This window comes from Vulpes lagopus, chromosome 3 (assembly GCF_018345385.1).
Source record: "Vulpes lagopus strain Blue_001 chromosome 3, ASM1834538v1, whole genome shotgun sequence".
Classification (NCBI taxonomy): Eukaryota; Metazoa; Chordata; class Mammalia; order Carnivora; family Canidae; genus Vulpes; species Vulpes lagopus.
In genome coordinates this window covers 72,428,746-72,444,207 of record NC_054826.1, presented here as the reverse complement: position 1 = coordinate 72,444,207, position 15,462 = coordinate 72,428,746, and the positions used below count along the sequence as shown (strand labels likewise).

The following is a 15,462-nucleotide window of genomic DNA, read 5'->3' as shown; positions in this document are numbered from 1 at the left end:
TTACCCTCATTTAAGGATGGAGGATGTCCTAAGGGACAGTCTCTAGATAGGTGACCAAGGGCAGTGCACTTTTTTTTGAATTGTTGCTTTTCTAACATCCATTGCTATTTCTGATAATGAAGACTCAATTTTCATTATAGTCCATCCATGTGGTTAAAATGGGCTTATGCTACCTTTTGTTCAAAGGGTAGTATGTAACCTAAGCCTAGCTAATTAATATATTCCACTTTCCCTGCACATAGTAATTGATTTCAGTGTTATGATTCAAGTCAATGAGACTCAATACTGACTCAAACGTGATGAAACTCATGTGAAAGAGAAGCTCTCTTTCCAATAGACTTAAGGCTGGTTGAATATAAATCTGAAGTTTCCAGGGCAACTCTGTGGACAGAGTTTGCTTGGGAAAAAGCCAACACAAAGCGTAGTGCTGAGAGATGGAGAGGAAGGACATCTGGACATCAGTTTTGGGCATCTGGATCTAGCTTTATTTTAACCTACTCTTGAGTTTCTTATTTGCATGATCAACTACATTTCTTTTTTTTAAAAAAATCCATTTGACTTGAGTTTTTGCCTTTTGTCACAGGAAAAATAGAACAGGGTTGTGTATTAGCTAGCCATGTATCTGTGAGCCTATTGGCTTGTCCCAGTCTCTGAATAGGTAAAGGCCTCAGTTTCCCCATCTATAATTTAAAATGATTGGTCTAGATAAAAGATTTCATACTTTGGCTTTGAACATACATCTTTTTCAAAAGGAATATTGTATGTCATATCAATGTATAAAAACATAAGGTAAAATGCTATTATTACATCAAGAGTATGAGTTTCTAGAACCATGCTCACATCTCAGTAGATAACAACTTAAAATTACCGGACAGTGTGTCCTCTCTAGTCTCTTCTAGCTTTAATATTCTATGGCTTGATTCTTTGAGGCTTTGTTAATAGCTACATAAATGTTTCAGAATGAAATTCTTAAAGTTTGAGGGCATGATTTAGCTAATAAGGGGTTGGAAAGATGGCCACTTGTACAGGAAATTCTGGAATTGGGCACGTTTTTCAGTGTAAACTCAACTAGTGCACTAGTAGCAGCATCAGAGTATGCACTTCTGGTTGTGGTTAACTGTGTTTCATTTATAAAAGATATGATTGGCTGAGCAGGGAGATATCTGACATGTTCATTATTTTTTGTGTGGTTGATTGGTTCTACCAGGAGTTCTGATTGAAATGGTTGGGGAGCAGTTCTTTTGCCTTGTATGTGAGCAAGACCTTCATTTCTAAAATGGATTAAACCAATATGCTGAGTGATCCATTTATTCTTTTCATGTTGCTTTTGGATTTCATTACCGCAGAAGTCAAAAGGCCATTTTCATTTTGGACTCTGGAAAGGTCATTTGTTTCTCGTGTTTTTATTTCCCAGTTCTTAGTTCTGATGATGAGGAAGAAAAAAGAGAATGCTAGTAGTTTTTGATTAGTCTCACCATGAATTCATTATTTTCTGACTATGCCTGCCGGGCTTTACACTCTAATTATATCTGTCAACATAGTAAAAAACATTTTGGATTTAGTAAGACCACTGTAGAGTGATATTGCCATTTCAGAAGAGGAAGATTCAAATCTTCAGAAGGTTTTCCAAGCTTAAGGCATTGGAAGTCCCATGACAGACTATTGGCACAACACAAAAAGTAATATAACTTCTCACTATTAAAAACTAAAAAAGATAAAGAAAAATTTCCATGACTTGTTATTTGTATGGATTAACCTTGGCCATGACTCTAAAAGATGATAATAATGAAAATAGTGATAGTTATAATAATGATCTTAATAATTCAGAAGTTTCATCTACCTAAGGCTATCATATTGACAAATTTGATTTCATGTAATGGAATCTACATTTTATTCCAAGAAAATAAACCAAATTAATCTTTCTGGTACCTGCTAAACAGCTGTTATTTGTTTAAATCCTATTTTCATAATACCATACCTAGTGCTGCTGCAGAAAAGTACTTGATAAAAGCTTCCAGTTATTAACATTCAGAATAGCTTTTGCTCAAAAAACTTGCATTAAAGTCCTTAAGAATTCAGAAAACTTTTAGAGGAAAAATATAATCAAAGTGTCTGCCAGTGAGTGAAACTGATGACCTCTAGAAATGCCTATTAGCAAACAAAAGGCATAAGTACAGTTATATATGTCTTCTCCAAGATTGTTCTTGGGAGCAGAACGATAAAACTAACTGAAAGGAGACAACAAAACAAACTTCCTATTTTACATATTGATTTTTGAAAACCAGGAAGACTTGAAAACTAATTGTTGAAACTAACAGTTTGCTATTAATGTGTCCATTTTCATCTATCTTTTAACTAAGTTGAAAAAATGTAGTCATTACTTCTGAAAAAATACTTCTTTTCTTTCCACCTCTCTCTATAAAAGCACAAAAGGCATGGTGTTTTTTGCCCTCAAAAAACCTTTTAGTTTTGACCTTTTAGTTTTGTAACTTCCAGTAATATTGTAAGGCAATACTTACAGGAAATGGAAATTTAAAATTTTATCTATCTGGGATATGGGTGGTATTTTGCATGTTTACTATCATAAAACAACATATATGTATTTTTTGCTTTAAAACTTGACCTTTATTTTTATTTTTTAAGTTTAGTTTCAGTATAGTTAACGTATGGTGTTGTATTAGTTAACATACGGTTATATTAGTTTCAAGTATACAATATAGTGATTCAACAATTCTACACATCATTTAGTGCTCATTATGATAAGGATACTCATAATCCCGTTCACCTATTTCACCCATCCCCTACCCACTTACCTTCTGATAAAACAATATATTTTAAGTGTTATGAAGAATATCTTTGTGAATAGTTTGTTCATTTTTACATTTTACACTAATAGGATATATTACATTTTAGCCTATCATGATACACGATTTGTTGGCTGAAAACATAAAAATATAGGTTCTTTTTCACTGTCTTATAATGAAATGAATAATGGACTTACTGGGAAAATATGCTTGATATTTTATATATGATATATTCATACAGTAAACAAATATTTAGTATGCATATTAAATATCAGACTCTTTTCTAGGCTCTAGGAATAAAGCAGAACTAAACAGACAAACATTCCTGCCCGCAAAGAACATACATTCTGGTGGAGGAGACAATGAAGAAGCAAACAAATAAAATATATAGTGTATCAGAAGAAGATAAGAGCTTAAGAGAAGGAAAAGAAGAAAGAGGATAAAAATGATAAGGGCACAGTGAAATTGAATCAGTAATCAAAAATCTCCTAAAAAACAAGTCTAGGACCAGATGTTTTCATAGGTGAATTCTACCAAACATTTAAAGAAGAGTTAATGCCTATTCTTTTAAAAATACTCCAGAAATACAAAAGGAAACATCCAAATTCATTCTGAGAGGCTATTATCATCCTGATACCAAAACCAGATGAAGACACCACAAAAAAAAAAAAAAAAAAAAAAGAGAGAGAGCTACAGGCCAATATCTCTCATGAATATAGATGGAAAAATCCTCAACAAAATATTGGCAAACTGAACCCAACAACACGTGTAAAAAATCATTCACCATGATCAAGTGGGATTTATTCCTGAGTTGTAAGGGGTTCAGTACTTGCATGATTTAGTATTTGCAAAACAATCTGCATGATATATATAACATCAATGAGAGAAAGGGTAAAAATCATATAATCATTTTGATAGATGCAGAAAAAGCATTTGACAAAGTATGACAACTGTTATGATAAAAACCCTTTACAAAGTAGGTCTAGAGGGAATATACCTCAGTGTAATAAAGGATTTATGTGAAAAAACTCACAGCCTACATTGTATTCAAGAGTGGAAAGCTGAGAGATTTTCCCCAAAGGTCAGGAACAAGGCAAAGGTACCCACTCTCACCACTTTTATTCAACTTAGTACTGGGAGTCCTAGCCACAGCTATCAGACAACATAAAGAAATAACAGCATCCAAATTGGTAAGGAAGAAGTAAAACTCTCAGTAATTACAGATGGCATGATACCATACATAGAAAACTCTAAGGACTCCACCAAAAAATGCTAGAACTAATAAATGAATTCAATGAAGTTGCAGGATACAAAATCAATATGCAGAAATCTGTTGCATTCCTATACACTATTAATTAAGCAGCAGAAAGTGAGCTTAAGAAAACAATCCCATTTATAATTGCACCCAAAACAATAAAATATCTAAGAATAAACTTAACCAATGAGGTGAAAGACCTGTACTCTGAAAACTATAAAACACTGTTGAAAGAAGTTCAAGACAATGCAAAGAAATGGAAAAACTTTCCATGCTCCTGGATTGGAAGAACAAATATTGTTAAATGTCTATACTACCAAAGCAATCTGCAGATTTAATGCAATCCCTATCAGGATAGCATTTTTCACAGTCTAGAATAAACAATCGTAAAATTTGTATGGAACCACAAAAGAACTAGCCAAAGCAATCTTGAGAAAAAGAAACAAAACTGAAGGTATCATAATTCTAGATTTCAAATTATATCACAAAATTGTAGTAATTAGGGATCCCTGGGTGGCGCAGCGGTTTGGCACCTGCCTTTGGCCCAGGGCGCGATCCTGGAGACCCGGGATCGAATCCCACATCAGGCTCCCAGTGCATGGAGCCTGCTTCTTCCTCTGCCTGTGTCTCTGCCTCTCTCTCTCTCTCTCTCTCTGTGACTATCATAAATAAATAAAAAATAAAAATAAAAAATAAATAAATAAAAAAAACAAAATTGTAGTAATTAAAACAATATAGTACTGACATAAAAATAGACCCCCTAGATCAATGGAATAGAACAGAAAATCCAGAAATGAACCCACAATTATATGGTCAATTAATCTTCAATAAAGAAGGAATGAATATACAGTGGGAAAAAGTCTCTCCAACAAATGGTGTTTGGAAAACTGGACCGCAATATGCAAAAGAATGAAACTGGTAGCAGTCTTGTGTCTATCTTTCACATAATTGGATCCTCAAAACCTAGGATGGTGTCTGGTACACACATAGCAAACTCTTGATAAATATTTCTTGAATGACTAATGAAAGAAGAGTAATGAATACACTGTTAATCTCCAAGAGGAGAATGGCGTGTGCAGGATTTGTATATTAGGTGTCTTTCCATTGAAGGTGAAAGAAACCAAATCTGCTAGCTTAAACAAAATAATTTTTTGACCTAGCAGTGAAAAGCTCAGTACCATTTTTTTAGATTTAGGTGTGACTGAATACAATGACCTAGAATGTCATCCAGACCCATTCTCTTCCACTCTGTCAATCTCTTTGTTGTGGTTTGTTGTTTACAGATGTTTTCCACTTGCTGGCCATTGATAAGTTTTGGCTTGTTTCATTTACAATTATTCCAGCAGGAAAGAAAATCTCTCTCTCTAACTTGTTAAAGAAAAAATCCTGAAATTAGCCTTGACTATCTTGGCTATATGTGTGCTTTTTCTTCAATCACTCACCACAGCTAGGGGAATGTGTTGATTTGTTTGGTTGGTCAGGTCCAGGTCCCATGCCGCCTGGGAAATTGGGAGTGAATTAGTTCTTCAGACAAAAATAGGAGGGCTCTAATTAGAAAAAGGGAAAGTTAATTCTGGTTACAAAATATGATTATGCTTTAAATTAAAATATGATTATATCACTATTGTACTTTCTAAATTAAAATTTGATTATATCATTGTTTCATTTACTTTTTAAAAAATAATTACTAATTTTTTGAATCCGAGCTTCTCAGACCAGTCACCCACAAAAAACTAGGACTTTATAATAAGGAGTCAAATCTGATGTTTGGTCATGGAATATAAATTACAGAGTGAACATTGTCTTGAAGAGAACCACCAGAACTCCCAGCAATGCTGAAGGCTCTGGGTGTGTTACAGTCTTTATTATAATGGAATGTCTAGTATATGTATGTGTTTAGGTGTATGGGCTTGTGTATATGTCTGTATATATGTGTGAGTGGGAGTTTTGTTCTGCTCTGTTATCATTCAATTTCTAGATGAGGAGCTCAGGCCAAGTGGACAAGAATGAAGAATCAGTCATAGTGATTAGTAGCTTCAAAAATATTTTCTTCCTTCCTTCCTTCCTTCCTTCCTTCCTTCCTTCCTTCCTTCTATCCTTCCTTCCTTCTTTCCTTTCTCTCTTCTGTTGGGAGACTGTAAGGATTAAATCAACAAATTAAATGTCAAGGCCTTAGAATAGTACCTCCCACATAATAAGTACTTAGTACATGTCAATTATGATAATGATGATTATTCATTGAATGCATTTAATTCTTCTACATTTTTAATGCACTGGCTGCTAAAGCTTTTTTTATTTAAAAATATCAATTTGCAATGTAGTTCCAGTGTTCTTTAAATACCTCTGTCTCATTGGTCTTAAACTGGGAAGTTTTCTGAAAGATCACATTGAAATCAATGCAGCAGAAGATAATGAACCCAACTAAGTATGCAAGCAGCATATGCTGCCAGCCTATCCTTTCTCCTTATATAACTTTTCTTTCTGCCTAGAAGCACCTTCCCTCCACATGTGTTCCCCCCCCCCCATGGCTTCCTGAAACTTAATTCAAATACCAGTTTATTACAGAGTTAAACTTCTCTTTATTTTTGGCCTTTGTAGCATCTCTAACATGACTGGACTATAGCTTTAACACTTCTGTAATCATTTGGTTATTTTTTCTACATTGCTTCTTCCATTACGTATGCACACACATACTCATTAAATACATAGACATGTGTCCTCAAAAATATGATTTCATATATACTTTAATATCGTGATAAAGTAGGATATTTAATCAAATCTGATGTATGTTCATGGAAAATAAATTAAGTAAAAGATAATTAGAAGGGTAGCAGTCTATCAGTAAAATCATATCAGGCTTTCCAAAATCATAAAGGCTGGCTGAACTGCCTCTTTTCTTGCAATAGCTGTGTCACTACTCTCCTCTTCATGAAGATAATCCAAAGCAACTTTAATTATACAGGAATAAATTCCCTCATCCTATGTAGATATATAACGTATGTTTACAAGAAGCCCTATTCTATAAAAATGTGTGTATATATAGCACCTGCTTTCTAGAAGGTTATCATTTTGGGACACCTGGGTGGCTCACCGGTTGAGTGTTTCCCTTCTGCTCAGGGCTTGATCCCAGGATCCCGGATCGGGGATCCCTCATCCGGCTCCCTGGGAGGAGCCTGCTTCTCCCTCTGCCTATGTATCGGGCTCTCTCTCTCTCTCTCTCTGTCTCTCATGAATAAATAAATAAATCTTTTAAAAAAGAGAAGGTTATTATTTTAAAAGGCACCGATTGGAGTAGTTACAGAAAATAAAAGCACGTCATAAAAACAGATGGTAAAACAAACATTTAAAATATATATAATTTTATTTAATTAAATGATGTGATTACAAAGATCAAGATTTTAGAAAGAACTGATAACACTCTTGCTATTAAATACATATTTCTATTTGAATTTGTTTTGACACTCTCCATTCTCTCTACTCCCAGTAATGCTGCTGACTCAAATGCTTTTTTTTTTCTTCTTATAGACACAATCACTGCTTTTTCTATCTTGTTATCCCCACCACTGGTTTCTGTATGCTCCAATTCATTCTTCACACTACCCCAAATGACAGTTCAAAATAGAAATGAGGAAAAAAAAACAACAACAACAAAAAAAAAACAAAATAGAAATGAGGTACAGCAATGATGTAGTAACTGGGACTTGTTTCTCATTGTAAACAACTAGAAAATTAGGCAAAATATATGAAAAAAAAACATGTTTTCAGACATTGAATATTAGGTAGCATAGGACTGCAATCCCTATACAGCGAACACAAGATGAGCATTAAAAGAACCCTGTATTTCAGCCTAGAGGCACTCTCCAAACAATAATGAAATGAAGAGAATCAAAAGAAAAGCATGAAGTTTTTAGTTTCTTATTGAATTAAAGAGATGAAAGCTAAAGTTTGAGGAGGTTAAGGAAGTTGTAAGTCATAGGTAGGGAAGAATAACAGAGAGGGGGAAACTACAAATAGAAATGTTCCAGAAATCTGCATGTGCGATTTTCATATTTTATTACTGTATTTAAAGCCAGAGATGCAAAGGTAAAACTTTATGAAGCTGGGCCAAGAACAAACAGGAAAGTGAAAGTATAACAATTACCAGAGCCCACACAGGGCAGAAGGGTTTTCAAGTTTAAACCAGTCAGAATGGAGAATCATTTTTATTTTAATTAATCAATCAATCAATTAATTAATTGATTAATTTTTTAGAGTAGGATTTATGCCCAGTGTGGAGCCCAACATGGGGTCTGAACTCACAACCCTGAGATCAAGCCCTGAGCTGAGATCAAGCATTGGACACTTAACCAACTTAGCCACCCAGATGCCCCAAGAGTAGAGAATCATTTTTGAACATTTGGTGCATTCAGTAGACCTAAATGAGGATTATACATAAGTAGTAGGGCTAAATCAGAGTGAAGGTTACCTCAAACATGCCTTAATGAAGATAAATAAACAAGACTTTAAAAGGATTAAGTTTACCCTCAAGTAAGTTAACTCTATCATAAAAAGTCATCTAATGGGCTTTGAGTTCTATTGTCTTATTTTAAACTCAATAGGGTAAAATTCAAAATATCCAGCATCCATTTAAAATAGACACAAGAGAGGGGAACATGTAAGCCCAAAAGAAGTAAAATAAGTCAACAAAAACAGTCCCAGAAAGATAGAGATAATAGAATTAGCATATGAAGAATGTAAAGTGCCTGTTATACATATCATAAATATGCTTAAGGATTTAAAGGACAACATGAATATAATGAGAAGAAAAATTAAGGAGGTAAAAAGAACCAAATGGAATTTTTAGATATGAAAAATTTATTATCTCAAATGAAAAATTTACATGATCAAGTTAAAAGCAATTTAGGCACTCCATAAAACAAAATCAGTGAATCTAAAACTATATTGCAATAAAACCATTTATTGGTATAGTAGTCCAAACATATCCTTATTATTATTAAACATATTATTATTTTTTTTTAAAGATTTTATTAATTTTTCATGAGAGACAAAGAGAGAGAGAGAGAGAGGGAGAGAGAGAGGCAGAGACACAGGCAGAGGGAGAAGCAGGCTCCACGCAGGGAACCTGAAATGGGACTCAATCCTGAGTCTCCAGGATCAGGCCCTGGGCTGAAGGCAGCACTAAACTGCTGAGCCACCTGGGCTGCCCTGTTAATACTATTTCTAATATGATTTTCATACTTTCAATTATTTAAGACCTACATTTTATCTGCTACTTTTGTCTAACCTTCTCTTTTATCACTGGATCTCTTGACTTTTTATGAACAATGATGTGAATTTTTTTAAGTACAGAAAATTTGTTCAAATACTCTGCTCTATTCCCTGTTTTCTTTTGTGATGCATACTTTTAATGTGTATTTTCCTTAGTTTTTTTCAAATTATTGAATGCGGGAAACAATTTTTTCCTGAAAAATTCTATATGAAAGGTAAGAGCTGTCTAAATATCAGAATTAAGTGTATGATCTTGGATACTCTATCACTAAATCTTTTTTGACAACTTCTTAATAAGTCTTCCTGGGGGATAAGCTCAATCTTTGACTCTCAGCAGTTCAATAAGGCTAACAATGAAGGACTTTAAGTAATAGAGTCTGTATTGTGGTCTGAGAATCACAGTATTGTTTCTGTTCTTTTCACTACACTTTTAGCAGGCCTTACAAATATTCATGCTGGGTATGAAGCCCAAAGCAGGGTTCAGTCTCACAACCCTGAGATCATGACCTGAGCCAAGTCAAGAGTCAGATGCTTAACTGACTGAACCACCCGTGCAGCCCAATAGTCGGTTAATTTTAAAAGGATATATTAAAACTACAACTTTATAAACACATTCTTTATGTTAGGAATAAAAGGCCAATGACCTTAAATATTAGCACTTTGATTAGTATTCTTGTTAGTATAGTTGAAAAAAATGTATTTACAGAAATAATTATAAAATGTTAAAACTATACCTTATTTCATTTTAATCAGTTGGACTCCTGCTTATCTTTTTTGGGGATGAGATTATTTTCTCTGCATGGAAGTATAGTCATTCTTGGGAAGTGTAGTCATTCTTGAGAACTAACCCTGACAGGCAGTTCCTACACTATCTGATAGATTTGTCCAGTTACTAGTTTATTAAAAATACAACATCAAGAAATATATCAAACAAACTGTAATATTGTGATAGAAATCACTGAGTTTTCGGCTCAGTTTGCCTTTCTTGATCACTGCCTATACTTTTCACAGATGTAGGGTCCAGGTAGCCTTGTTTTCTCTGACTTTAGTTTAGTTATGAAGAGTAACCACCTGATCAAACTTAGGCCAATCAAATATTCATTCTTAGGGTTCTGAATTGAGTACAGAAGATGTAAGGGCTCAGGAGCAGTGATGAAGCTATTTATCATCGCAAAGAAGGAAGATCCACGGGGGGCCAAGAAATGAGAGATAGAAAATATCACCTGGATTCTTGTTGTGTTTATTTCTTGGTTCATTTCCTTTCTATAGCTCATATAGAGTCTAGGCCTTGGGTTAATTAAGAATCCAAATGTTTCTTTAAAATTGATAATTGCTTTATAATAAATGTACATCCACACTTTTCATCCTACTCATTTTCTTTTTGTCCTCCTGTTCTCTTTATTTAAACCAGTGGGAATCGGTTCTGTTATTTTCAACTAGAATCCTAGTTAATATAATATGCACACTTTGAAGAAATATAAAATGAAGTAACTTGTTACTTTGCTAAGCAAAAAAAAAAAAAAATACAACAATAAAATACATTATAAAGCACCTTTGAAATTTTCATTTGAGTGCTTCTCTGATAAGAACAGATTTGGAAAGAGGAGAGCAGAGAAATATAACCTAATTATTTTTTACCAGCACAGACTTATTTTGTTTATATAAGTCAGAACCAGGCATTCCGGTGACATTCATGATTAAAATAAATGTGTTATTTAAAACTGTATTGAGTCATTTGTCATGAATCTATTTGTTGATGAGTAGCTTTTGAACTAGATTATAATACCATATCTACTCCTCAATCTCTGCCTTATAGGACCAAAGTTACTGAAGTCCTTGGAAGACCATGTCTGGGGACTTTCAGTGACTCCTTTATATTGAAGTAGAGGGAATATGTTTCTGTTTCTTTGGAGGTAAAGTGTGATCTAGGTTTTATGCTGTTGTTTTCCTGAGATATCAAAGCATCTTTAAGATTTCCTCAGGGGCATTCATATACATTAGTAGGAATATGATGTCTGCAGAGGCACCTCTCTTAATAAGATTCATTTTATAGAACAGCTAAAGACTTCACTTTAAGAATTTCTTCTGAGAGAGATTGGGCACAAAAATCTGTAGTTTTTCACTGATTAAGCCATCATACTTCTTTGATAAGCCCCAGTATTGATCCCTTAGTTACACCTTTTTGAGTGGCTGATGGCTCCCATGTGTTCTCATTCTTTGCTCTTGTCTTGTTTTTATTTCAGTGACTTACGGAAAGAGTTTGCAGTTTTGCAGTGGGTTTTTATTACATTCTCCAGTCACTTTCTACTTATTCATTTTACATAAGATAACTAAAGAAATGGTCTCTTGAATTGTATTTACACAAATCTTTGATGGCATCTCATTAGTCACAAAACAACTCTACTTAGAATACAATGACAATAGCCTGACTTCCTTTTCAACTTTTAATCGGTAATATCAAGCCTATGTATTATATTTCCCATCAATTACCTAAAACTTCATTCATTTTTTTGATCCTGTAGGTTCATAATCAGGTAGTTACCTTCACCTATCTTGTGATTTCACATGTTAATTCCCTTCAATAACCTAGAATGTATATCTAAAATATACATTAATTATGTCACATCAGGTTTATTCCTTTTCCCACCTGAATAGTTTATGTTGAGATAATGTTGAATTTTTATCTATTCCCATCTTTTCATGAAAAAATTTCCATCTTGTGATTACTAGTTAAAGTATTTCCCTCTTGGCCACCTCTGTTTCCATTACATCACTTCTTATCTCAAGTAGTATCCCTTTCCTCATTTAGTCAATCTTATTCTGTAACAAGTCTCCGTATCCTACTGTTTATCAAGATATGTATTTATTGTCTATTAATGTTAGGTAACTTCCATATATTTGACAATAGCAACAATAACAGCAACAACAACAAATAAAACCCCTTCCACTTTTTAGGCCACATTAATTTTCTGTGGTGAATATTTAATTAGCTAGATATTTATGGGATTAGTTGTTATTATTTTACTATTAGAATGAGACCCTCTAGTATTCTTAGATTTCTGTATAGAGAGGTGGACTGCTACTTGAAACAAATTATTTCTGATTGTACATACATACAGCTGATTGTGCATATTACAGATAGAACTGGTATACATGTAAAAATTCAATTGATTCTCATTAAATGCATATTTTGAAAACCTATTGCAATGAATATTTAAAGTAATTTGTTAATTAGTTTCCTTAAAGAATATCCCAAACCAGTTTATAAGAGCATATAATAATCGTGTTGTATGTGTAACTATTTTCAAAATCTGTATTTTCAGTTTTGAACATTTGGTTTCTTATTCAGATACGTCTGAAATTAACTGAATTCATTTTTCAGTTTTTCCTCTTAGTTTCTGGATGGACTGACCTTACTGATGTTATGGCAATTTTCTTTGCATAGTTTAGTTTTACTGGAGTATATTATTAGATTTTAGGCCTGCTGTATATGGAGTTGAGTAGGTTGTGCATTGCATAATTCCCTGGGCACCATGTACCTATAATCTATGTGAGTACTTCACCTGGAAGTGTGCAGTACACCCCAGCATAGCTATGTAGAATAATCCTTGCCAAAGACTTGATAACCAATGAATCATTTTAAGCCATGAATTAGCGTGCTAGTCACTGATATCGCTTAATAGCTATTGGATGTTTTAACTTAGTGAAAATTTGCTTAGTTTGGATTTTCTCTTTCCAATTTTAACTTGCTTTGCTATATGCTAGATCAAATGGTTTTGATAGAGACAGACACATAGAAAATTCATGTACCTTGGTTCCCTGGGAAACCAGGCTAAGAATAGTTTTCTTTGCACATCCTGGTTTCCTCTAATGAGGGCCAGTATAAGAATGTGAATGCCACAATGTAACCTATAAATCCCAAGAGATCATTATTTTATGACACTTTTAATGCACATTTGCAGATACTCAAATTAGAAAGCATTTCAGATATTTGCATGAATCTAATTATTTCTGAGATTTTTGTGTGTGTGTATTTGATTATTTTCACTGGTTTTTAAAAAGAGGATGTGTGAAGAGTGCTGTATAGGTTTTGGGTAGCTACTAGTGATAAAAAAGTTTCCCAGAATATGAACACTCAAGGTTTTCTAATTAAAACCAGCCTTCAGGGTGCCTGGGTGGCTCAGTCAGTTGAGCATCTGACTCTTGATTTTGGCTCAGGTCATGATCTTGGAGTCAGGGATTGAGTCCCACTTCACTCAGCATGGAGTCTGCTAGTCCATTTCCCTCTGCTCCTCCCCCTGGCTTGAGCTTTCTTTCAAACAAACAAACAAACAAACAAACAAACAAACAAGTCTTGATAATAAAATAAAACCAGCTTTCAAAATGCATATCAGTAAATTAAATGTTTCTGTAATGCTGGTAATCAACTATTTGATTATTATTCTTCATATTCACACTTATTGCAATAGTTAATTCCTTTCTTTGAAAGCCCTTTTTAATGTGCATTTATTTTACTTATTTATTTGTTTCTTTATTTATTTTACAGAACACTTGATAAACACTGCTTAGGTATTGAACATTTGTTCATTATTCAGTGAAGAAAACTTTGGAAGCAAACTTTCCGAACGTAGTACACAACATATTACACAGTTTTCTTCATGAATTTTGAAGAATGCATTGTGTTTACTAAAACTTATAAATGTTATGAATCTCATTTTAATATTTTTCTTATACATTGCCTTACTTTAAGAGGCCATATATTTGCAAAATGTATATCAACCACAGATATTTGCTGAGGGCTCTGTATACACAGGCAGTGGAAAAAGGGATTTGTTCGCCAGAAATGCACCTTTCAGGATTTTGGATGTTCTGTAGAGTAGGCTAACTTAAATCATAGATATAATATGTGCTTATGGTTAGAAAACAAGTATTTTCTTTCAATAGAACAAACGTTATAGGAAACCTAAAGCATATTATAATCAACTATCTATAATGCAAACTACTTTCACATAATATAATAAAAGTATTTCTGTCTAGCTAGAACTATACACTGAACAATTTGGCATTATCTGTGTAAGTGCTTATGACATGTCCAATTAAACACATTGCTCTCATTTTTTTGCACCAGGTGTTTTAATGATCACTATCTTGAGGTGGATTAAAATAACATGAACAGGCAAATTCCGAAAGCCCCAGCATGTTCAGCAGTGGGAAGGTAAGAACAAAGTGTAAATTGTTCCTAGGTCATTTGTCTTATAATGTAAAAGAATTTGGGCAAAGCTCAAAGGCTACTTACTGGAGCAAGATGAGTGGCATAATGGATGACATAAAATATTACAAGAAAGGAGTTGTGATATATAAAGACAATGACTGCTGCCTATGTCCACATCACCTAGTATTGCCTCCCAAAACAATGGAGATCAATAAGAATGGAAAAAATAAAATTACACAAAACCAAGTGCTCAGCACAAGTTAAATACCAAGAAAGCTCATGCTTCAATATGATTATAAGTTAAAAAAATGAAGTTACAGGTGGATAAAATGAAAGTACAAACCCAGGATTTTATATCCAGTCAATGTTCCTGCAAGTATCATGGTTATAGAAAATCAATTTTAGGGGCACCTGGGTGGCTCAGTGGTTGAGCATCTGTCTTTGGCTCATGGCATGATCCCAGAGTCCTGGGATCAAGTACCACATGAGGCTTCCTACAGGGAGCCCACTTCTCCCTCTGCCTGTGTCTCTGCCTGTCTTTGTGTGTCTCTCATTAATGAATAAATAGAATCTTTTTAAAAGAAAAAGAAAAGAAAAACAATATTTACATACAAATTTTGTACCCATGAGTCCTTCTTGAGGAATCTATTACAGATGATATTAGAGATGAGAATATCCAGCCAAGAAGGGACTGCAAAAACACGAACAGTTCCACTGGTGAGCATTTTAAAATATGCATACAAAGATCTAAGACTAAAGGAAATATGGGAATGAGGGTGGAAGACTAAAATACAAATGTTTTATGTCTTAAAATATTTATGACAAAAATTAATCATAGATTAAGTCACAGAGATATTATCAGGAAGTTCCATAAGGTGAAAGCATTATAAACAGTACTCTTAGATAACAATGTGATAAAATCA

General features: G+C 33.8%; 1 long non-coding RNA gene across 1 annotated transcript in view; it reads left to right on the top strand.

Moving 5' to 3' along the window:
* LOC121487616 overlaps nucleotides 1-15,462 on the top strand; it is a 146,684-nt gene that overhangs the window by 85,166 nt on the left and 46,056 nt on the right. The window contains exon 2 of the long non-coding RNA XR_005986879.1: nucleotides 14,456-14,542. This is a non-coding gene — a long non-coding RNA (uncharacterized LOC121487616). The remainder of the gene's footprint in view (nucleotides 1-14,455; nucleotides 14,543-15,462) is intronic.